Below are 26,108 nucleotides of genomic sequence, written 5' to 3' on the forward strand. Positions count from 1 at the left end.
TGTAGCAGCATGAGCAGTCTTGCACCCCCACACCTCCTCAGGGCCGATGCACAAAATGCTAGTCAGGCACATACCCCTCAAGCAGCCCCCCATATGACGGTTTTCCTCTCTCAGGCAGGGTGCCTTTAAAAGGGCGAGAGACACAGTCACCAGGAGCATGCCAGCAAGGCCAGTGCTCCCACACACAGGGCCACCAGGCATGGGCCTGGTCCACCCCAGATCTGGTAGAAGAAGTGTCCAGTGGGTACTGAGTGTCCAGCAGCTAATCAAACATAGGCGCCTCCACCATGATGGCAATAACACATGGTGGGCCCCCTCAAACACTGGGAGAAGTGCACCTGCACCAGGTGTAAAAACCCACAATGCCTGCTGAATGGTGTAGGCCTCAGCACTCCGCAGCTGGGGCTCTTACCTGCATCCCTCAGAGTCACATGAGAGCAGCTCACACATACCCCTGTCTGGGACCAAAGAATCGGGAGGAGCCCTTGTTTGTCCCTATGGGTCCAGTTCGCAAATCCTCACCTTCCAGGGGATCAGCAGGAGCACTGCAGCATCTGCCTCAGCAGACCATTGCTAACAGAGCCCAGCAGTCTCACACAATCTGCATTTGGCTCGCCTCCACAAACATCCACCACACTTGCAATGTCACCAAGCACCTCCAGGTTAGGTGTCAGGCCAGGGGCTTTTGATGCCTCATAAATGGCGCAGGATCAACAGGCCATGACTGGGAGCTCTGCTAAAGTGTGGCCCACATGTTGCATCTCTGGTCATGCTCCGTTCATCTCTTTTGTAATTTAATCACTCTTCTTGCAATCTGCAGATTTTTGATCTATTTTGTCAGTCATTCCTGGCCTAAGAACCGTCTGGAAAACTTTGAGATTGTCTAGTACCTGAGTCTAGAATGTTTTACCCTCACAACCAATCACATACTAACACCAGTATGATTATCTGTTCCAATAATTTTGACGCTTTATGCATTGACATGTACAGTACCGTATACACGCTCACACACGCGCATTGGTCATATTTCCTAATATCTGACAAAACAGCAGCAATGCAGAAAGAGGACCCATGAGGGTTAGCCAACATTTTCTGAACATCTTTACAACAATCACATCTACTAACAATAACAATACAGAGCATAACAGACATGGAGGGGGTGTGGGGGGGAGTTTAGTTGGGGGAAGGGACGGGGTTGACGGGGACTGGTAGCTAAAGGGTAGCTAATCATTTTGGAGGTGGAGAATACTGTAGATATACGTAGGTTCACAATGTGGAGGTACATGCATAAGAGGAAGGTATCGGGAATAACAGATGCAAACCTGATTGCAGCCATACTGTAAATAGATTACCGACTACTGTACGTGTTGCCTTGCTGCTCTACAGTGTGTGAATACTGAATGTATACTGATGATTTGTCATGTGGTTATATATGCCAATAAAGATATTTTAAAAAACATAAAAACAATACAGAGCATACTTCCATTACTTCTATATTCTGGTAATAGTACCAGTGCATCCGGTGTATACAGCATATTTCTGACCAGCACCTCCCAGATACTGATTCCTTGCTCAGTTGGTCATCTGTCCTTTCCTCCGCATGTACAGTTCCCTGTCTAATGACCAATTCAGCACATCTTTGACCAGAGAAGGGGGGGCAGACCGCAACCATTAAAAAGTAAGTATATGGAATGCTGTCAAAACCCACAAAACTAATCTGTACCCTTGTTAAGACTCAGAGCGGAAGTGAGTCATATTGAAAATTATTGACTGAACTCTCTCAGAAAAAAAGATCTAGAAACATCGACTCGCTACTCCCTTCTGCCCCACTTTCTCAATTTGCTGGATCAGGCTAAAAAATATTCAACCTTATAAGCAGCTAATTGATCCTGCAGAATGAGGCAGGAGGGGGTACCTTCATTGAGCCCCCATCTAAGCCCATCTAACGCTATCATTACCACCATGAACACCACAATTACCACCATGACCTATTATCATCACCACCTCCAATATTACCATTTCCACTACCTTTACCACAGTGATCACTGCTGCCATTATCACCATCACATTACCACCACCACCATTTCCACTGCCATGGCTGACACCATTAACACCACAAATACCATCATTAATATTAATTCTATCACCATTAAAACTACTTCCACCTTTACCACTATTTCACAGTCAACAGGCAACCCCAGGTTAGGCGTCAGGTCTAGGACTTTATCACCACCACAATCACCACTACCTATACTATCACCAGCATAATCATTATCACCATGATTACAACTGCCAGTTTTAATACCATTCCCACCGTTACCACCACCACCAACACTTTCATTACCATTATTATCACTACCATTACCACTGTTAAAATTAGCGCCACCACTGTCACCATATTATCCACTGCTAACACTGCCATCATCCTCATCACCGCAGTTATTAATTCCACTAACAGTACCACTATTGCCAACATTATCACCACTACCACATTACCATCCCATCTTTAGCACTATCATAACCATTAAGACAACCACCAGTATGCCCATTACCATTACTATCACAACCACTATTTCCCCAACCAACACACCATTACTACTGCCCTTGCCAATACGACAACAATCATTACTATCACCATTACACCAACTACCCTTGCTGATACCATACTACCATTAAAATCACCACCCCTATCCTGACCCCTATTATCACTACCACCACCAGAATAACCATTATCACCACCACCAGAACCACCATTGCTACCTGCTTCCCATTAGCACTTTCATTACCAAATCATTACCTCAATTTTCACCACTGTCATTACCACAACCACCATTACCACCACCACATTAGCATTACCACCATTGCCACACCTTTATCTTTACCATCCCAACTGCCATTGACTGCATGTCAAAATGGTAACACAAATGTTGTGTCCTAAATATTGCTTGCAAAAGTATCAATTGATTGGGTGTAGATGGAATATTGGTAACTACAGTGGGGTATTACCACCACATTACCACCACAACCCTTACCATTGCTATGACTGACACCACTAACACCACAAATGCCGCCATTACTATTGCTATCATTACAACTACTTCCACCCTTACCACTATTGCCAATACCATCATCACCATTACCACCAGCAACTTTACCACCATCATTACCCCCACAACCTATACTACCACCACTCTAACCATTATTGCCATGATTACAGCTACCACAGTAAATACCATCTTCAAACTTACCATCACCATCCAACACACCATTACCATCATTATCATCACCATTACCTGCATCACCACTGTTAATATTAGCACCCTTATTACCACTACCATATCCACTGTTAACACTACCATCTCCACAATTTCAAATACCACCAACACTACCACTATTACCAATCGTCACCATATTATCACCCCCTATTATTACTACCTCTATTGCCACATTAAGACCACCACCAGTGCAACCATTACCATTACTACCACAACCACTATTTCCCCAACCACCACACGATTACTACCACCCTTACCATTACCATAGCAATAATTATCATCACCGTTACTCCTACCATCTTTGCTAATACCCCACCACCATTACAATCACCACCCCCATTAACACGCCTATTATCACTACTGCCACAAGAACCACCTTTATCATCACCACCAGAACCACCATTGCTACCTACTCCCCATTAGCACTTTTATTACCACACCATTACCTTCATTATCACCACCATCATTACCACCGTCACATTACCAAACCATCACCATTATCTTTCTCATTCCAGCTGCCATTGGCTGCATGTCAAAATGTTAACATAAATATTGCGTACTAAATGTTGTTTGTAAAAATATCATTTAATGGGTGTAGATTTTATATTGATAAATTCAGTGGGGTAATATTTTGGTAAACGATATTTAGAACACATTACTTTTATCAGATGATATTTAGTCCACAATATTCTAGTACCATAACCACCATTACCACCACCACTATCTCAACTTATATCACCATCAGCACCCCAACAACCATTACCATCAACACCATTACCATCGGCATTATTACCATTAGTATGAACACCTCCATTACCACCACAAATAATATCATAATATTTTTCAGATTATATTTAGTCCATGATATTCTAGTACCATAACCTCCATTACCACCACCATCACAACTAATACCACCATCAACACCACAACTCCTATTGACATCAACACTATTATTATTACCACCACTAATGCCACTAACATCACCACTACCACCAGCCATTACGACTCCCACAACTTCCACCACCATAACCACCATTACCACCATGATCACTGCCACCACCATTAACACCCTTACCATTACCACTACCACTTTTACCACCACAACCATTACCACCATCGCCATTACAACCAGCATTTACCGTCACCACCTCTCAAACTTTAACAGCCCCACCATTAATACCACAATCACTACCATTATCATTACATTTAAAACTACAATCAGTATCATTACCACATTATATCAACCACCATTGCCACCGTTATCAGCATTACCACTACCATCAGTATGACCACCACTATCATTATCATCACCTTTACTGTCACCATTACCACCACAATCACTATTAGCACCACCATTAATCTAAACACCACCATTAACACTAGCATCAATATCACCACCCGAGATCTGCCAACCTACAACTAATATCGCTGTGTGAAGAGGGGGCACCACTTGGAGGGTGAGGCCTTGTGACAAGAGCTTCCTAAGAGGCACTCTGCCCTCTACAAATCCCCCCACAGCCACTGCAAAAATATAATAGGGTGGCTGTGGCTGCTGCTGATGTCCTGGGGAGTTTTGACATCCCTTAATTGACATTGACTGCTTACAGTCAGAAATTACGAGCTGAAAAGCCACTTTGTGAAGTGGTTTCCAGTTCACCTTGCCTACCACCATGTGATTTTATCAACTCATCCGGTCATAGTGTAATTGGAGCAGAAACTGTGTGACACAGTGGCACTGTGTGAGTTGGCAGGTCTGCCATCCTTACCCTCACCAACACATATTTTTCCTTCATTATCACCACCACCATTACCATTACTTTGACCACCACCATTACCACCACAAATCTTACCACAATGTTGACTATCACTATTAACACCACTGGCATAATATCACCTACACCATTGCCACCATCATTAAGACCACAATCACCACCAATACATTACTATCACTACCGTAACTGTCATTAAATTTACAACCACCCCACCTTCCAATCATCATTACCACCTCACATACCATTTCCTGCACTATACCAACACCATTACCACAGCCATTACCATTACCACAATTACCATTGCCACAGTTACCATTACCACAGCCATCACAGTTATCAACACTAGCATTATCATCAAAATTATCAACACAATTTTTACCACCACTGTCACTATCAAAATTGCAACTGCTAGAACAGTCCCCACCACTTTCACCACCATTTTCACCAAGATGATCACCACCCTGTCACCACCACCACAATTATCAACATTGTCTCACCACCATCACCATCACTATCACAACAAACACAAAAACTACTTAGACTATCACCACTACCACCACCATCATGACTACTGTCACTATCAATGCCACAATAAACATCACCAACAACATCACCACTACTACAACAGTCACTACAACCTTCACTACCATTACCACTGCTATCGCCACTATAGCTGCCATCATGAACACTATCACCACAATCAACACCACTATTATCAGTACCACTAACACTATCAGCACTACACCCAGCACTTTCACCACCGCTGCTGCGCCATCCTCACACTACAACTATCACCACAGCTACCTTTGCCACTATGATCGCCAGCACTGCCATCACCATAAGCACTAGTACTACTAATATCACCATTGCTACCACTACTATTACAATTATCACTACTTCCACCTTTATCACTACTTCAAATATAAATAGTTTTTGCCACCATATCACACTCTACCCACTCTCACCACTACCATCACCATCATAATTGATGCCACCACGGTCACCACCACCACCATCGCTACCTTCACCTCCATCAATATTAGCAACACCACACTATCACCACAGCTATCAGCAGTATCAATATTATCAAAAACCACCACAGCTACCATCACTATGAGAACCCCAACCACTGTAAAAATTATACTCAACCCTAACACCACTAGCATTACTATCAGAATAGCTACCATCAGAGCTCTGTACAAATCATCACCACTACTACCACCAACACCATTAACAAATACAACCACTACCAACAATGATACCATCATTACCACCAACATTTACCAATGTTCCACTATCAATGCACGGTTTCCAGCCCTACCATTATCACTGTCATCACACCACCATCAGCACTGATCCCCCATCACCATCTCCATGGCTACCAGTATTATCACCACCACTGCTCCCACCATCACCACTACTATCACAATCACTACCATCATCACTCATAGAACTACCACCAACAGAGCTATTACCATTGCCATGATCACCACCACTGGTAAACATCTATCTCGAACTACTATTCTCTATGCTATTCTAGGTGACTCTCCACCTGCCAGTGTTGCAGAGCCGCCTTCTAAACAAACGCCCTGTTCCTCACAATGCATCACCTAGCACATACTACAGCCTCAGTACTTGATCCACTATCCCAGGAGCTGCCTCAGCATGCCTGTGAGCTCCAAAGTGAGAGAACAGCTCACAGCTCCACAACTCCCGTAGTCCTCCTCACAGGTCTACATCAATGTCCACATTCTTGTAGCATCCTGGTTCATTGTTGCTTCTACTTCACATGTTCCACTGTTTTAGCAGTAGATAAACAGGTCACACAGACCCAGAGCCAGAAAAGGTGCTTGGACTATTGGCCAACCAGCATAGCCTGACTCATCCTCTCGTCTTGGAAGCTGCACGGTCCCTGCTCCATCTCTAGTGTACAGAGCAAGAGCGTGAAAAGAATGTCCCCACTAGTCAGTCAGTCAGTCAAAGTACTTTTATTTCGATAAATAAATATCATAAAAAGACATAGGAACAATACAATGCAAATTCATAAAAAGACATTATTTCATTAAACAACTCAATCATTTAAAATATTAAAAAAGAGGTCAGTCAGATAAAACCATCTATTTACATCCATCTAAAAATTACATTTACATGCATGAATCCCCCAAGAAACAAGATCCAGCTGACAGTGTTAATAAAACCATTATAGGTTGATATTTATCTAATTATTGGGTGACTTGCTTTTCTTAATCCTAATAGCCCCCACCAGGAAACTAGCTACATGATACATAATCCTGGGGGTTTGTAAAAGCTGTAAAAAAAGGATAGCAGGCTTGACTTGAATAAACCCAGCCTCCCTTAAAATAGGAAGCAAGTATTTCTTTCTTGGGGCAGTGTAAAAGTCACAGAACATCAAGAAATGTGTGGTATCCTGAATCGAAAAATTATCACATTTACACGGACTGGCGTTTTCTGGGATACACCAGGATGGGAAGTGTCCAAGTATTAGGTGAATCATGTTAAACCTGAAACGAGTTAAAAGGAACCGGTGAAAAGGAAGATTTACTATAGTTAAATAAGGTTTGGTACCTATGGGTACTCAAAATGATGCTACCCCGAACCAAAGGTTTCTCCAGTTCAACTCTTTCTCTTTCTGAGCTTAATAACTCGCCCATCATCCTCTTAATAAGACCAATGTCTTTCGCAGTGATCATTTCCGGGGCTGAAAAAAGTTCCACTCTCCCCAATTTAACAAAACAATTTTTAATATAAACTAGCCACGGTATTTTTGTGGCTCTATCCAACTGCAAACAGTCTTTTAAAATGATGTGATTGAGGGGAATTTCTTGATTCAACCATATTTTTAACCAGGCCACGACCGGAGCTACTCTAATCAGGTCTGAAATGTAACCCATTCCCAGTTCTGTATGGACAATATATGTTGGAAAAGACTGCGGTACAGAGAGTATCGATCTCAAAAATTTATTTTCAGTAATCTGTATACTGTCAGAATTGCAATTGCCCCATATAGCACTTCCATATGTGGCAACAGCAAGACATTTTGCCTTATAGATTTTGAGTAGCGACGCTATTGGCCTAGCACCTAGTTTTTTACCAAATCCCTGTAGGGCTGAAGATGATCTTGCTAGGGCAATATTTCTAGTTTTTATCTGGGGGCCCCAAGTGCCTCTTTCATCAAATGTAATCCCCAGGTAAGGAAAAGTAGCTACCTTACACAGCTCTTGCTTCCCACAAACAAATGTCTTTGAGATCTTACTCTTTTTATTCTTGCCCATTATCATGATTTGGGACTTTTTAGCATTAATCTTTAAGTCCAATGATCCCATAAATTTCTCAAATGCATCCAATAATCTTTGTAAACCCACCCCAGTGCGTGAGAGCAAAACAGCGTCATCGGCATATAAGAGAACTGGAATACCAAGATCTCCTACGCGTGGGATGTCTAGGGTTGCATCTTTGAGAATAGGGTCCAGGGCGTTTATGTAAATGGTAAATAATAGCGGCGCCAGAATGCACCCCTGCCGCACGCCCCTGTCCGACTTAAAGTGACTTGTACAGCGCCCTTCTGAGGTTACTCTGATCGAAGTTGTTAAGTCAGTATGTAGGTCTGCTAATAGATTAACAAGGGCCCTATCTAGACCAATATCTAGCAAAATTTCCCATAGTTTAGAGCGATTTACCAGGTCAAATGCTGACGAGAGGTCCATGAACGCCAGGTACATAGAACCCTCTTTAGCCCTTGTATATTTTTCAACTAGTAAATACAAATTAAGCCCTTGGTCTATTGTGCTTCTTTTTGGTCTAAAACCATACTGGGCATTTGACAATACCCCTTTCTCCGTAAGCCACTCATTCAATTTTGTTAAGATAACCCGTCCCAATATTTTCACTGATGTATCAATCAGGGAAATAGGTCTGTAACAGGAAGGATCTTGTCTATTACCCTTTTTAAAAACAGGAATAATGATGGATTTTTTCCAGGATTCTGAGATTCTTGCATTAGAGAGAGCATTAAAAACATTACATAAAATTTTTGCCCAAAATTTCGGCTCACTTTTATAGACATCCCCAGGCACCCCGTCAGGTCCTGGGGCTTTATTTTTTTGAGTTAGATCTATCGCCCTTTCAACGTCTACTATATCAAAGGTGACAGCAGTGTCGCCAATAGAGGGTGCCCCTACGTCAATTTCCTGGATCCCATCATTTGCAGCCACACTCATTGTTGCTGAATATATCTGGCTAAAATATTTGATCCAGTCTTCATCTGGGATATTTGCCTCCAAGGGGCTATTGGAATCATCACAGAGAAATGGCTGATTTATTATTTTCCAGAATAAGCTGCTATTTTTTAAAGTTTCTGGTTCAAGGAGTTGAATCAGCGCATTTTCTTTCAAGACCCTCTTTCTTTCTAAGATGGTTTTTTTATACACAGACCTTGCACTGATTATATCAGCACGAATCGTAGGGGTCGCTTTAAGAGCCTTTAATAAGACTCCATGTGCTTTCGTGCATTCCTTGTCAAACCATCTTTTTCCCATCACGGGCTTCTGACTCGATTTGTTCTGAAGACCCTGGTTCAGTTCCTTACAGATGTTTTCAAAAGCCATTAAAATATCTGTAGGTTGTGTACTGCTCTCTAAACATATTTTGACTTCTTCTTCTACTTTGGACAACACATCTCGTAAGAAAATGTCCGGCACAATTTTAGTCCATTTCAGCCGTCGGTTCTGGTCTTTTGCCTTCAGATTTACACCCCCTCTATTTTTTGCTCTATTAAGTGAGATTAAATCTGTTTGCATTACTGCTAGTACAACGGGATTGTGATCACTAAAAACTGAAACCTCTGTATAATAATTTAACACATTATGCAACAAAAAAGAAGAAACAAAAATATAATCAATTATAGTAGCTGTATCCTTTGCCTTAAAAGTAGGGGCTCTATATATTCCCTTCCCACACCCGGATTCATATAGGTTCCATCTAGCCAAAAAGATTTCCAAAAGCTCCCCAGACCTGGTATGTTCTAGATGAACCGGTGAGGAAAGAGGGGGGCCTTCATCCTCTTGACTAATACAGGGGAGGGTACACGGATGTATATTAAAGTCCCCTAATAGTATTAATTTGAAAGAATTTACATTAGCACTATAGACCGACAAGAATTTGTCCAAAACTTCCAGGTTTTGGCTAGTACACTCCTTAGCGTGTGTATTATAAAAATTTACAAATAAAATCCTGACCTTATCAAGGGTTAATAATTCAACAACCAAGCAATTTTCAGAGCCCGACATACACTGTGATAGGGTCCCTTTCAAATCCAGTTTGAATAGACTCAGCAGACCCCCCTTAGCCCTCCCTGCCACACTGCACGTTGCTGGAACAAAAAAATGGGAATAGCCCTCCAAGGCAAAACTGTTCGATATATCCCAAGTCTCTTGGAGGGCAATGATGTCAAAAGATTTTAATGATGTTAGCCATTCATCAATCCCACTTTTGTTTTTTATGCCGGCGATATTCCATGTGGCAATTTTAAGGGATAAAACTGTTGGCTGTGCCGACTTCACTGGTGTTTCAGACAGTCAGTCGTTTTCCTCCAAGGATGATAAAACAGAAAAACGATTATGGAGGGATAAAGTATTACCCAGCTGGCTGTTTGGAAACTGCTGAACCTGCATGTCCCCACTGTTTTGATTGGAAGATCTATTCATATTAGCCACAGAACCAACTGGCCCCCTCCCAAAACCAGGATACCTCTGCTGTACAGGCAAATAGTGTTGAGAATTGTCCAAATGATTATAAAAGAAACCCAGAGGTCTAACACGTACCGAGTTTTCCACGGTTGGCAGAACGGCAGCCCTGAGGAGGACTGTTGCCACGTGTTGGGGATATTTGAAGTTTATGATAATACAGTCCCCCCTTGTGTTCTTCCTACCGTTGCCAATCCAGCTAACTCGACGGGTGAATAATATGTCTTCTGCAAGGGCACACGGAAAACCACAATTCCTGTTCAACCAGGCCAGCGTTTTGTTTTTTAGGGCAACATATGTTTCTTGCCTTGAGTCAGACAGACAACTATCAATCTCCGGAACATTAGTTAAAACAAGCGTATATGGCACGCAATCCGGAGGGAGGTTTACACATTCACTCCACCTCGGTCTATTTCTCCCACCTAATTCGGTCCCACCTGCAATATTCTGCTTGTTATTGTTATTTTGGGCATATTGTGTTTGTACTGATGCCTGTGCATTCGCAATACCCAATGATGGCATACACGTTGGTTGGGTAGTCAGTGAGTTAGTGACTGAAGGCGCCTTTGCATTCGCCCCGATGTCATTACCATATACCTTTGGCCCCTCCAAGTGATGTGCCTCTGGACCCCCTGTGCCCCCTATACTAGATCCCATCACCCCCAATAGACGAGGTTGTGGTATTGACCCATTTTGGGACTGGGTAATATAGGAATTTAAAGCACCTTCCAAACTAGTGACTTTTTGGGCCACGCTATCTAGCTTTTCTACCAGTGGAGAAATCAATGCCTGTAGTTTAGACTCAAGTAAGTTTGTCAAGAGAATAATCTGGGAAGGGAGCAGAATGTTTCCCTCGACATTATTTATTAGCTCAGGGGCATCTTCTCCACTAGCAGGGGATGTGCCTGCCTTTTTAGGCTTCCGGGTCACTACTCTTCTAACGGGTGCCTTCCTACATGCACGTACCCTTCTCCGTAATGGAGACTGAGGTGGTGTAGGCCTTAGAGGGGATGTCGCACCTGGACTTAATATAAGGTCATGGACAATCTCCTGTTCGGCCTCTAATATCTCATTATTTGTTTCTGTATCAGTATCCATTAACAAACAACGATTAGGCAATGATGTAGACTGAGTACATGCCCTTGTAGGTGAAGATTCTGGGCTAATCCTTGTTAGTGATAGTCTCCTATCTTTGTTAATCTTACTGACAACCTTGACGAGATAATTATCCATTGTCCTTACTTCAGTATGTGGGACTTGTTTACCGGGCCTCACTTTAGACATTAGCAAGCTATACACTATAAATCAGGTTAAGGTCACACTGACAGTCACAATATGAATTACAGCCTTAGCCAGGACATAAACAGCTGGGGAAACAAAGTCTTACTGTGTGTCCTGATTGTAGAGTACACGGAGCAAATAACAGGGCCCGGCCCGGCCTTACTCGGTCCTCTGAGGGCCACAGAGGGCCCGCCCTTTGCCCGGGCTTAGCCCGGCGTCCGCCCGCGCGCGTCCCGCGACGCGGAGGGAGGACCAGAGTTTTAAGCGCCTCCGGGCGCGTTCTTCGGCGTCACACGCCGCTGGGGCACCTGGGAGCGGTAGTTCCCCGCTCTGTGGCCGCACGATGATATCGCGGCGAAAGGAGCCCAGGCAGACAACAGTGGGGCTTCAGGTACGTTGGAGGGGACACCAGCAGCACCTCGCGGTTCCCTCGTTTGGTTTTCCTGCTTCCCCGCTCCACCGAGGGAGGACCAGAGTTTTAAGCGCCTCCGGGCGCGTTCTTCGGCGTCACACGCCGCTGGGGCACCTGGGAGCGGTAGTTCCCCGTCTCTGTGGCCGCACGATGATATCGCGGCGAAAGGAGCCCAGGCAGACAACAGTGGGGCTTCAGGTACGTTGGAGGGGACACCAGCAGCACCTCGCGGTTCCCTCGTTTGGTTTTCCTGCTTCCCCGCTCCACCGAGGGAGGACCAGTCCCCACTACAGTACCTTGATCTCAGCATCGCTCCTGCTTTCTCTCTGAACAAAGGCACTTCCTCTTCACTGCCCATCGCAGTGCACTCCACCCCCTCAGCTATGTGCAGCAACGTGTGCAAAAGCTGTCCATATACAAGCACAGAATCAAAATAACACACACAAAACTGAAAAGTGCAGCTACTCCCATCAAGCACACGTGCGTACACCCTCTATCTCACACAGAGACACAAACATTTTCACCTTCCCATGTATAGCTATTTTCACACACATACTAATGTTCATACACACACACGCACACACACATGCAAGCACTGACAAATCCAAGCACACCTGGCTTGTAATTGAAAATGTACGCCAGACATATTAGCTTTGCCAATGCTTGTTACAAACTACATGCGGCCAACATAGAAATGTGCCTTCTCATGGCTTGCGTTCCCCCGTTCCTCCTATTCACCATAAGTGCATTGTACTTTTCTTTCTTCCGCAGACTTGGGGACTCATTCTACGTGAGTCAATGTTGTGCGTGGTAATATAGCACTCGATTAATACCAATAAAGTGTGTGAGGTATTACTTCCCATTTCTAACTTCTTTATTTCAGACTTGTATATAACACGGTGCTATAGCATAATTTCCCCCATTCCCAAATGCCGAATTTAATCCGGAAATTGCATCTGTTAGAAAAATGTACCATTACCTCATGCTTTGCAATCCTGATTCAGGCACAAATTTCTGTTTCCTAGTGCTTCTCTTAGTGAAACTTAGAAGGAGAGCATTAGCCTGTTACATGAATAATATATATTTGCTTTTGAAAAGAAATGCTCTGTTTCTTTGGTATAAATTCTGTAAAGCGTACTGATATCACCAGAATTTGGGAACTGCTATACAAAGTCAATTTATGGTCGCAAAGTCTGCAATATGCAAAGTCACAGGTATGCCACTTGAAAAAAAGAACAATTCACGATCTGACTGGGGCAGAAAAAAGGCTCGAGCACCAAATTAAAGTGGCCCCTAATACTGATTTAAAATACTAAAATGAAGCTCATGTTTGCATGCTTTATAACTGTTTTGCAAGGTACGGAAGACTGACTGCATGGATTTGCACTTGCTGCAGGTAATGTTTTTTATAATATCAGGGAAATCAACAGTAAAAACAGTCAAGCAGGCCATAAAACAGGCCTACAAATAGCCAAAACCTGACCAACACACTGACCTGTTAGACCAGTCTGTTAGGCACTGCCTGATTTCTCCATAGGCCAGTCAGACCCTTACTTTTTGTTATGCACTGAATCCATTTTGTGATTGGGTAACAGGTTATTGCGAACATCAGGCCCATGGTGTAGATTAAAAACGAATACTAAATGGATACATTGAAATACAGTCTGTAATATTTCCAGCCAGAGATGCCTGCTGTTATTTATAATGCCTGGCGGCAGTTCCCTCTTTCTGCTTTCTTACCTTTAAACACTCGCTGTTGATGTAAATCCCGCCTTTTCTATTAGAGAGTTGCTCTCCTTAACAGAGGCCAATGGCAGGTAAATAATGCTTCCCTCGGTGGGTGCTCGCACATTACCTTGCACATTAAATAAACTTAATGGGACGGGAAAATACATAGTGGAAGGAAAACAATCACCGGATGAGCCTATTGGTTTTAATGGGGGACCATTTGGAAGTGCCTATGTTAATATAAGTCATCATCATAACCAATTTGAGCATCAGTGAGAAGAATTGCCCGGCGCCTCACAGTGAGCATCTGCAGCCCCAATGTAGGGCTTATGCCGTGAACGAGGATCGTATAAAACTTGGAAAATTGAATGTAATTTTCTGCAAATCTGGGAGTGCGCAAGCAATATTTTACTGCTGGGCTGAATCAATTAAATGCTAATGTGGCATTACTTTACTTCAGCATAGTTCCATGACTCTAAAACGGAAGCGTTAATTTGAATCGAGTGTGTTTCAGGGGAACACCATTATGTATATAAAGGATTAGCTTTAGCAAATTCCCAAAAAATAGATTGTGTACAGTACTTCATAAAAATATTTCTTTAAATCATTGATGGTGCCCAGGGCTATAATATTAGTCATGCTACCAAATTTCACTTTAAAAAAATCAAACGAAACGTTTTATCTACTATAGAAACGAAAACATGTATGTATTTTGTATTTTTACAGTGTGAAACTGATCAAAAAGGCAGGGGAGAGCTGTACAGGGCCAAAGACATGCATGCATTCCACAGTTCATAAGGGAGGCAGCTGGTTTGTGGACTGCAGTGTTCTTTAAAGAGGTCCGTCTTCAGGTCTTTCCTATATTGGAGCAGCATTGTAGCCGTCCTGCTGGATATGGGGATGCTGTTCCAAATCCTGGGTTCAAAAATGGATACGGCCTACTACCTTTTTTTCTCTTTTAAACTTTTTAGTCTGCAGTCTCATGGTTGTTAGCAAAATTGATACCTTATCAGTATCTGCATGACAAGTATTAATGTACACAGGAGCAGTATGATTAACCAGTGTGTTTATAAATACTACTAGAGGCAATAAACAAAAGAAGGCGGTAACATTGCATGTGATTCTTTTATTTATAGTAAATACAAAAAATACAAAAACATTGTACTATATATTTATTCTAGAAAACAATATAAAAAATGTCACATTAGATGAAAAAGTATAAAATATGCCCTTGGAAGTATGTGATTGGGAGTTATAGCGGGTTAGCACAGGGATGGAAAGTTGGTCAAGATGGATCAGTGAGGTAAATGTGTGACACGTAGTGATGTGGTGTTCTACATATCTCAAATTCTGATAAGGACAAATTAGCCTTCTATTTGACCAAAATTGTTAAACTGAGTATAAGTAAATTGGGTAAGACAAATAAGGCCTGTTATTTATAGTGCCTTACTTGTGACTAGTGTTGGGACAGAAAAGTCCTCCGCATGGTAATGGACGTGCACCTCTGCCCTGAGTTCCTCAACTATACTGGTGTTTGGATCCCTAATGCCGATTTTGTTGTCATAGACAAGCAAGGATCATGCATGTGCGCCATGACTTATCCCTGTCTCATGGATTGCAATCTTGTTGTACCGGGAGAGGTACCAAAATCTTTGCCCTCATCATGGTGAATGCCTTTACCAGGAGTTCCAAAAAAAGGCGCGAGGGGTCCTACTCAGCCAAAGGGACAGGACACCAATAAACGGCAATAAGTCAAACGAAAGGGTCCTGAGGTTCTGTAGCGATCCGAACCCGTAAATTCGGTATCGTAGTACTGACACGATTTTGGTACCAATGAACCGCAAATGATCCATTATATACATGACGGTGTTTTCGCTACACAACTAGCATAAATTCATTGAGAAATAGGGCATTCCGTTGTAAAGTCACGGCATCCATTTTAGTTACGGTATCCATTTTGTTTCTTGCCCTCACATAGTCAATGAACGGACGATGACCCCGGCAGAGTCACCTTGTTAAGGACACGTAGCTCAAGCCCCGAGAAAGGCTGACGCTGCATGACTAGGCAGAATCAAGCTGCCTCCCTTGCCTGAGGCCAGTCCTGCTATACTGGTTCTCGTGTCCGTTGTCCTTACTGAAAGGCCGAAGACGGTGGCCATGCCCGTTTATGATCCATAAACATCTCTTATCCTACTTTTCAATCCTTTGCACCTGGCACTGCTCCTCTCCTTCTGGGCTTTTACAATGGGGAGGTTACGATTTTTATGATGGGGAGGATCGGGTAAAGAATGGAAAACTGACAAGGGGATCTGATTGAATACCGAAAACCCACGACAAATTATTGTTTGATGTCTATTTTACTGTTTGTTTGGGATACCGGGTTGGGCATGAGAAATATTCGTGTAATGTTGCCTAAAGACATTTTGCGTGTATTTAAAGAATAACCCACTTAATGCAAATCGAACAGTCTCGTAGATTCTGCCTCTGTGTGGTTCCTATGACTTCTGTGTCCCTGCAGTAAATAAACCTTGGTCTTTGACGCCACCATCGAGAAGCCCGTGTCTCTGTTTATTTGTGCACCGAGACAGGAGGAACTCAGAGGTCTCTGGGTGTTGTTTCCCTGACACCTCTGGACTCTTAAAAAGTCCAGAACCTCAAATTGGCGCCCAACGTGGGGCGACGTCATTCGGTACCGGTCCAAAGCCTGAAAAGTTCGAGAAGTTTCGTGTGAAGATTCCGGAGGGAGGTACCCCGCATGTCGTAAAAGTGGCCCGACGATCTCTTCCACAAGGGTTCCCGTTCCCAGACGGCTACAGAGGACCGCTGCCTTGACTGTCGCCCTGTCTTGGACCCGAGGTGCAGACCTTAGTACGGCGAGATGCAGACGGGTTCTCCTTGGTGACGTCTTCCATATTTCAGTTAAGTATTAAGTGGGTTATGCTCAGTTTGGTTGTTCTTTGTTGCTCTGGTTTGATTCGTAGATTATCATTGGTTGCTCTTGTTTAGATAATCTTTGTTTTGGTAATAGTTCATTTTGGTAGGCCTAAGTTCTTTGCGCATTTTGGTTGGAATTTGTCTTTGTTAGTCATGACTGCCAGTAATAATTGTTTCCTATCCTGGTTACGTTGCAACGGGGATTCCCGGTTGGAGGATTCGTGTTCGGTTCCTCCGATTGGAACTCCTACATATGAGCTCTATTGTAAACATGGTGTTGGTCCTATTACGTATAATGAAGTATGGGTCCGTTATACCAGAAAAGATGGTGTCCTTAGTTGGCCACCGCATGGTAGCTTTGAAACCGAAATTCTAGACAATCTAGAAATGAAGTTGTTTAAGAGAAAAGCCCGGCCGGCAATGTTAGATTCTTTCCGCGTATGGCGCAAAGAAGCCAAACAGAGAGAAATTAGGAAGACGAAGAAAGAACAGAAAGAGAAAGGGTTGACTTTAATGGAGTCTGCTAGGCAGCTGCATGTCAACGAGACTGAGAAAGCAATGGAGATAGCGAATAGAAAATATAATTTGGCAATTGACAAATGTTACCCTGTATTGCCATCTTGTCCTACTAAGCCGATAGAGGATCATGAAAAGGATCCTCTGTTGTCTTACCTGTTGAATTCACCTCCACCGTATGCACATGGTATTACAGTACCACAGTTACTACCTGTTGTACAGCCAGCTGCTGGTCAGCCTGGAATAGTTGCTCCACTTCCTTTGATTCCAGCACCTGTCACTCCCATAGTTAATGTTCCTTCGGCACCCCCTCTTCCTGGGACTCCTGCTCCGCCTTTACCTGTCGTTTCGCAAACTGCTTTACCTGCTACTCCCACCCTTACTATTTCATCTGCTCCAGATGCCCTGTTCCCGAACCCTGTAAATACTCTGACTCCGCTTTCCGTTCGTCGGAAAATAACCGACTCTGTAACTAATGTCTTAACTCCTCTCTACAGGTCTTTAATTGGGACCCCCGTTTCTGACTCTATACAGAGACGTAGCCAGCTTCCTGGTCCTCAGGAACGAGAAATGTTAGATTCGACAGCTCTTAGGTGGATGTCGAAAGCTGTGAAGTATGATGCACAAAGAGTATTAGATACCTTTATGCAATGGAATGAACCAACTCAACGTTATGTCTTTGACGTGATGTGTTCTCTTGTGCGTGAAGAATGGGAAGATGATGACTTAGATTCCGTCCCCTCTGATTTGATAAATGTTCAGCAAAGATTTGCCGCAGGAATGGTGATAGGTTCAGAAGTAAGAGGAGCGATAGAATTGATCTTAGCTTGTAGGGATGATTCCCCTCGTCGAGCGACAAGGGACCCTGATGGTTCACCGATTACCACTAGGAAAAGAGGAGGTCAATATCCGATGAGGGAAGTTCCACCGATATGGCGCGATGCAGTTCAAGCTGATGCGGTTAATGGTATTGCAGCTGCTCCGGCACAATTCCAGAGAGTGTGGATACACATCCCTTGGAAGCGGGCTGAAGTATTAGCAGTAAAACAAGCGTTGCCAGACCCGCGTAAAAATCCTGCTGGTTATTACAAAGAGTTAACGCAAACAGTTCAAGCGTGCGTCATGAATTTGGCAGACATTGAAATGTTATTTGGTAATGTAGTGCCACAGCCTATATGGGCCAAGATTCGGCAAGAGAACCACCCAGTCGCCTTAGGAGGTGATTGGCCAGCCATTGTAGCAGCAGATGCGCAACAAGTTGGCGGTGCTAAACCTGAACCTCTGATTGCTGCCTTACCTGGCAGAATAATTAATCTGATGAAAACGCTGATGCCAGCGTTACGAGTTAACTGGGATAAACTATCGGCATGCAAGCAAAAGAAGGACGAAAGCGTCTCTGACTTTTTCACTAGATTTGAAGAGACCTTCGTAGACCACAGTGGGCAAGATATGAGTACTGTGGGAGGCCAAAGATTGTTTGTCGACAAGTTCGTGTTTAATTTACTGCCTGAGCTTAGTAACAAGTTAAAGGATTCTGAGAGTGCATGGGCAGTGTCGACGACAGCACAGATACTGGCAACTGCTCAGTATTACGAGAATAGAGAGAAAGAAGAGAAGGAAAAGTCAGAAAAGAAAACGAAAGACTTAAAGACTAAAGTTCTTTTGCAACAGGCGTATCCGCCTCGCTCAGTTCAGTCAGATTCACAGCAGCGACCCCAGTTTCAGCAACAGCCACAATTCCAGCAAGGGGCGTCCCAAAGATTTAATTATGGTTTTCCCCGACAACAGTTAGCATGGAATCAGTGTGCCTATTGTAAAAAGGAGGGCCATTATAAGAATGAGTGTCCGGTACTGCACGCACAGACTAGTGGTGTCCCAGCTCAGAGAGGTAATGCTGGGTTTATGCAAGCTCCTAGAGGTAGAGGACGTGGTACAATGACACCACAGGCCGATCGCCCATCAAATTATTTCGATCAGCGAAATGCACAATCTACGCAAGCAAGTAGATCTCCACAGTATCATGTTGAAGATTATTATGATCATAATGAGGAGATTCAGAGAAGCGAGCACTAGGACAGCCACAGGCAAAGAGAGGGAGTAGTATCAGTTCCAGTTGATCAAAGTGGACCTTATGTCGCAGTAGTTACCTCAGGCGTGGTCGAACCGTTTCTGTTGGATACTGGTGCGGCAAAAAGTTCAATTATACGTGCGAAACTCCCTGGCGCACCTTTGTCTGGCTTAACGAACACTTCAGTAGGTTTCTCAGGCGCCCCTGTTCACAATCCTGTTTCTAGTCCTTTTTTTTTTTTTGAAAACCTTTATTGTGCACATTTATGTCATCTTACAACGCACATTCACTGTCCAGGTGGTAAAGCAGTTAAATCAAGTGTACATCACCAGAGATAAGAACACGGCCATTTAGCCGACAACCCGGAGGTCCGGCGGCATTATTCAGGATGACATGCACGCAGAAGGGGGGGTGTGTGCGTTGTAAAGGGAGTAGGCGCGGAATGTTACGTATGTGCTTTTTTAGTTTTAGAGGTGTCTCAGGTGCATGCTATCAACGGTAGAGGATGGCGCTGTGATCTAGCCCACTCCACAGCTATGCCGGCTGCCACCCAAGCCCCAAGTCAGTGACCCAGCGGACGTCACCATGTCCCCAGAATGTAGAGGCCTCCGGGTGGTCGAACGCCAGTAGCGCGCTCAGAGTGCAGGCCGCAGCGCGGCAAGGATAACCCAGTATAGCTCACAGCTACACATATGGCAGCGCATAGAGCTGGCGAGCCTGGTGTGCAGCATCATGGTCCTTATCTATCCCGTGTATGCATAGCAAAAAGATGTGCTAGGGTTAAGGTCATAAACTCAAACAGGGCTGAGGGGGAGAGGGGGAGTGAAGAAGGGGGGGGGGGGAGATCGGTCTGCGGCAGAGCAGGAGGGTCATTGGCTGTCAGGCTGGGCTCGGCAGGACTGCGCGATGTGCGCGGGGGGTTGCAAGTCAGGAGAGGGGAACAAAAGAGACAGAGGGCTTTCAGGGAGGTCAAGACTCCCTAGTGTCCGCGTCCGCACCCGCCCACCAGTATCCCCAGGGCGTCAGGGGCAAGCAGGGGCAAAAAGGGGGGGGGGGGAGATAAGCGTCGTCCTCCCAGCAGCCCCAAGGCCGGCGCTGTCCCCTCAGCAGGGGTGCAACATATCTCAGGGATTCAGGTTATCCCCCTATCCCGGCAAGCCCCCTGGAATGTCCCAAGGAGAGTGTCCCAGAGGTGTGCGATGGGGAACTTCCGGAGCCCTGCCGTTTCCTCGCGAAGGAGCACCGCGCTCTCTGCTTGCGCCCAATTAACAAAGGAGGCTCTCCAGTGGCGTACGTGCGGGGAAGCCACTGCCTTCCAGCGCTTGGTAATCATGCGTTTGGCCGTGATAAGACCCATGTCCCAAAAGCGTGCCTGCACCTTATTGTCTTTTGTGCGCCTGTAGAGCCCTAGAATGCACGTTTCCCATGTGTGCGGGAGCCGCCCATCTGCGCCGCACGCGAGCAGTGACAGCACCGTGCCCCAGTATGCCTGTATCTCCGGGCAGTGCCATAGCATGTGTAAAAGGTCCGCTCCCGGCAAGGAGCAGCGCGGGCAGGTTGCGTCTGTCCTCGCGAAATATCTGTTAATTTTATCAGGGGTGAGGTATGCGCGCTGCAGGATGTAGTACTGTATAAGTTTAAAGCGGGGGTTGCGTGGGATGTTCGTTGGGCCGGCCAGTATCATCGCCCATTCCTTGTCCGTCCAGTCTCTTCCCCTGTCCGTCGCCCAGCGCTCCCTCGATGCTATTGTGGATGGCTGCGAGTGCGTCTGCAGCGCCTGCGCCAGCCAGTGTACGACGTGCGCGCCATGGCCCATAACGTGTAGGTATTGCATAAAGGTATGTGTCGGAGGCTCATCTGTCATGTCACCCCAGGAAGCCGTGAGTGTGCGCAGAATGGAAGCATGTAGGAGGAACTGCCCCGCCGGGAGGGTCGAGTCTTCAGACAGGTTGGCGAACGTGAGCAATGCGCCATCAGCATATAGGTCACTCAGCGTGTCCACTCCCGCCTGGTCCCAGCCAGCTAAGCGAGTCTCCGTGAGCGGCCCCGTCGGGCTGGGCATACCCAAAAGTGGTACGCTAGGGGCATAAGGTTTCGTAGCGCGCGTGAGACGAAGGCTCCTCAGAAAGCATCTGCGCGCCACTGCCAGGTAGATCTGGGAGGGGCAGGGTGCGCGGGTTATCGGATGGAACAGCGCATTAATGTGCGTTTGCGTCCTTGTAGCCATATGTGTGGCCGTGTCTTCGAGGTGTTTGCCGCTCAGCCATCCCGCCACCCATTGCATCTGCGCTGCGAGGTAATACAGCTCCAGATTAGGAACCGCCAGACCCCCCGAGTCTGTGGGCATATATAATTTAGTCAGCGCCACTCGCGGCCTTCCCTTGTTCCAGATGAGCGAACGGAGCAGTGCCTCTAGGTCTCGAAAGAGCCTGACGGGCACATACAGAGGCATGTTCGCGAAGTAGTAGAGAAGGCGAGGTAGCACAATCATTTTGGCTAGCGCCACACGGCTGGGCACGTTCAGGGGGAGGGTGTTCCAAAAGCTAATTTGCGCTCGGATAGAAGCGATCGCTCGGCAAATGTTCCCTTCCAAGACATCCGCCGGTGTGCGGTAGATTTGGATCCCAAGGTATCGGAAAGTGGTGGGATGCCATTGTAGCCTGTCTCCCCCCAGCCGGATGTCACATTCCTGTACATCAGGGTTGAAGGGGTACGCCCCCGACTTGGCCCAGTTAACCCTGAGGCCCGATATTCCTTCAAAAGTGCGGAAAACGCCAGCGAGGGAGGCAGGGATGGCGGTTATGTCCCTGACGTACAGTAGCAAATCGTCTGCATACAGTGACACGGCGTGTATTCCATCCGCCAGCGGGATTCCCCATTCCAGCCCGTGTGCTCTAAGGGTCGTGGCCAATGGCTCCATGGCCAGTGAGAACAGCAGTGGCGACAACGGGCAGCCCTGGCGGGTGCCCCTGCAGACCCGGATGGTGTCCGAGATGAGGCGGCCCGTGCGAACCCGGACTGTCGGTCTGCCGTAGAGCAGGCCAATCATAGTCTGGTATCCCCCCCCCAGTCGATATTTCTCTGTAACCGCCCGCAGGTACGGCCACTCCACAGAATCGAAAGCCTTCTCTAGATCCAATATGAGGCATCCCGCTCGCGGCCACTGCCGTGTAGCGTACTCCTGCACCCGGAAGAGGCGGCGTATGTTAAAGGAAGTGTGGCGTGTGGGGACGAACCCGTTCTGGTCACTGTGTACTAAGGTGGGCACATGGGGGGCCAGTCTTCTAGCCAAGGTAGAGGCCAAGATTTTATAATCTGTGTTCAGGAGTGCCAATGGGCGATAAGAGCCCACCTGTGCACCATCCTTGCCGGGTTTAAGAATAGAGACCAGCGTGGCTTCATTTAATGTGGGGGGCAGAGCGGCAGTCTCTGCTGCCGCGGTGTACATCTTCAGCAGCTCCGGAATGAGAATATCCGAGCCGGCCTTGTACATCTCGGCCGGCAGTCCATCCGGGCCCGGCGTTTTACCATTTGACAGGTTAAAGATGGCTTCTCGGAGCTCATCAGGTTCCAGGGGGGCACCTAGTTCGTCCTGCTGCGCAATAGTTAGGTGCGGCATTGGCAGGGGGGAGAGGTAGTCAGCAATAGCCATAGGAGGAGCCGTCAAACGGGAGCGATACAGCCCTGCATAGTGAGCCGTGAAGGCTTCGTGAATACCGGTTTGCGTGTACACTAAGTCCCCCCCTTCCGTCTGTACAGCCGCCACTGGTGTCGAGCGGGTCTCCTGAGAGATGAGCCACGCTAAGAGTCTGCCAGGTCTGTCGCCCAGGTGATGCGTCCTCGCCGAGTGCGCGGCATAGTTTATGTTTCGGAGCCGCTCTAAAAGGCGCACGTGCTCTGCGCGGGCCTCTTGTAGCGGACCCCCATCGCCAGCCACAGCCCCCTCCTCCCGTGGCAGTAAGTCCGACTCCAAGCTGGTCAGGTCCCTCTCCAATTGGAGCCTTATGTGTCCCTGTGCGCGTAGGCAATGTCCCCTGAGTACTACCTTAAAGGCGTCCCATTCCGTCTGTGGAGTTGACGCCGTGCCAGCGTTGTCCTCGAAGTATTGCGCAATGTATGTGAGCAAGTTGTCTCGGAAAGCCGCGTCCAGCAGCAGCGCAGGCTGCAAACGCCAAGTGGGGACAGGAGGGTGCGGACGCGCCCAGGCCAGTGACATGAAGTGTGGGTTGTGGTCCGAGTGCGTGCGGCCCATGTATTGTGTGTCTGTCACGTGGGGTAGGAGGGCAGCGGAAACCATGAACCTGTCCAGGCGGACGTGCAAGTCGTGAGCGCCGGAGTAGTAAGAGTATGTCCGCGCCCCCGGGTTGCGTTGCCGCCAGACATCATGTAGGTCCCACTGTGCAGCCCACTCCAGCAACGCCTTGGTGGCTCCCCGTGTAGAGGCATTAGCGGGGGGTGGGAAGGAGCGGTCCAGCGCTGTATCTAGTGTGCAATTGTAATCGCCCCCTATTACCCACGAGGTTGCGTGCCATGGTGCCATGACCTGTGAGATTCGCGCCAGAAAGCCGCCCTGATCTACATTGGGGGCATAGAGGGACATTAGCGTGAGAGGCTGGCCATCTAATCTGCCCTGCGCAGCCGCATATCTGCCCTCCCCATCCACCGCCACCTCCGTAGTTACCCAGGGGGTCCCAGGGCGTATCCATATCAGCGTGCCACGCGCATAGGAGGAGTACTCCGTAGCGTAAAGCTGCCCCCGCCATCGACGGCGCAGCGCTTGCACCTCAGCACCGTTTAAATGGGTCTCTTGGAGCAGTGCTATGTTGATGCGGTGGCGCTTTAGGTAAGAGTAGATTTGATAGCGTCTGGTTGGTGTGTGCATTCCCCTGACGTTCCAGGTGCATATTTGTATATCAGTCATGTCAGCTACTCATGCCTGCGCGCCATCCCTCCTCCCAAGGTGTGGTCCCCCGGTCGGAGACCCCCCAGCTCCAGTAGCCCGTCCCAGCCGTGCAACTGTCATAGGTGTCATATTCGCAGTACCATGATCTCCAACAGGGTAGTGGGGTAGGGAATAGGGGGAATACAAAAAGCCTTAACATGGCAACAAAGTCCAAATACCAAAAGGTCGGCCACACAACAGGTCGCCGTCCAAACACTCAAGTGAGCTCGCAAACTATACAGTCTAAGGGGGTGCTCGTGGTTGCGTTCAAACAGGAAACAAAACAATGCAGTTACGGGTGTGCCCAGTGTCCCTCCCGGGTGCTGCATGCAAGCCTCCACTGGCCAGCGGACGCCCAGCGTCTCCTATTCCATGCTGCGGCAGCTGTACGTTCAGGTATTAGTCCGGGGTGTGAAAGAGTGTCAGGGGGAGGTGTAAGCCCCCTCCTCCCAGGCTGGTCAAGTTGCTGCGGGCCGGCGCTCCCCCGCGTCCGCAGCGGAGGTGCGTGAGCTGCAAACGAACAAGTAGGTAAAGTACTTACAGTGGCCAGCGCCGCATTTCGGTTCCCCAGGGCAGCGGCAGTGTGATCGGTGGCAGGTCCAGGACAGCCCCAGGGCCAAGCGGGGCAGCCAGGCAGGAGCCCTGGCGGGTTCTCATTATGTAGGGAGCAGCAGTCAGGGCCAGCCGCCGTCAACCAAAGAGATCCACAGTCTGGGGTGTGACCTCCGGGGGTCCCCCAGAGCTCTGCGTGTCCGGTAACCCATATATCGCCTCGTCATCTGTAGAAGACGCTACTGGGCTGGCGCCCGGGTGGAGCGACGGCGCCGGGGAGTTGCTGATTTCCGCCACTCTGCGTAAAGCATCTTGTTGTTCTTGTTGGACCAGAGCCGCCGGCGGGGAGTGGCGTGCTGCCTCCCCGTGTAGCGGTGGCGTGGATGATCGTCGGCGGCGTCGCCTCCCCGGGCCCCTGGACTGTCCCATCGCGTTGGCCCCCGGCGCCCTTCGCGGCGCGTCAGGCATACCTCCATCCAGCCAGGCCGCAACCTCCTCAGGGTTCATAAAGAAGTGGGTCTTGTCACGTAGCACGACTCGTAGTTTAGCCGGGAAAAGTAGCGAGTATTTTAGGTTTGCCTCTCGCAGCCTCCGCTTGACAGCCAGGAAGGAGCGTCTCTGTCCCTGAACTTTCGCAGTGTAGTCCGGGAAGAACATCACCGCAGCGTTCTCGATGGTGACCTCCCCGAGGTTCCTGGCTTCGCGTAGGATCGCGTCCCGATCTCGGTAGTTGAGTACTCGAAGGAGGAATGACCTGGGGTTAGAGCCCGGAGGGAGCGGCCGCATGGGCACTCGGTGGGCTCTCTCCACCACGAAGTGGGGGGAAAGTGTGCCAGCTGGAAGAAGGTCTCGCAGCCAGTCCTCGA

Source organism: Triturus cristatus, chromosome 8, assembly GCF_964204655.1.
Source record: "Triturus cristatus chromosome 8, aTriCri1.1, whole genome shotgun sequence".
In the NCBI taxonomy this organism is placed as follows: domain Eukaryota; kingdom Metazoa; phylum Chordata; class Amphibia; order Caudata; family Salamandridae; genus Triturus; species Triturus cristatus.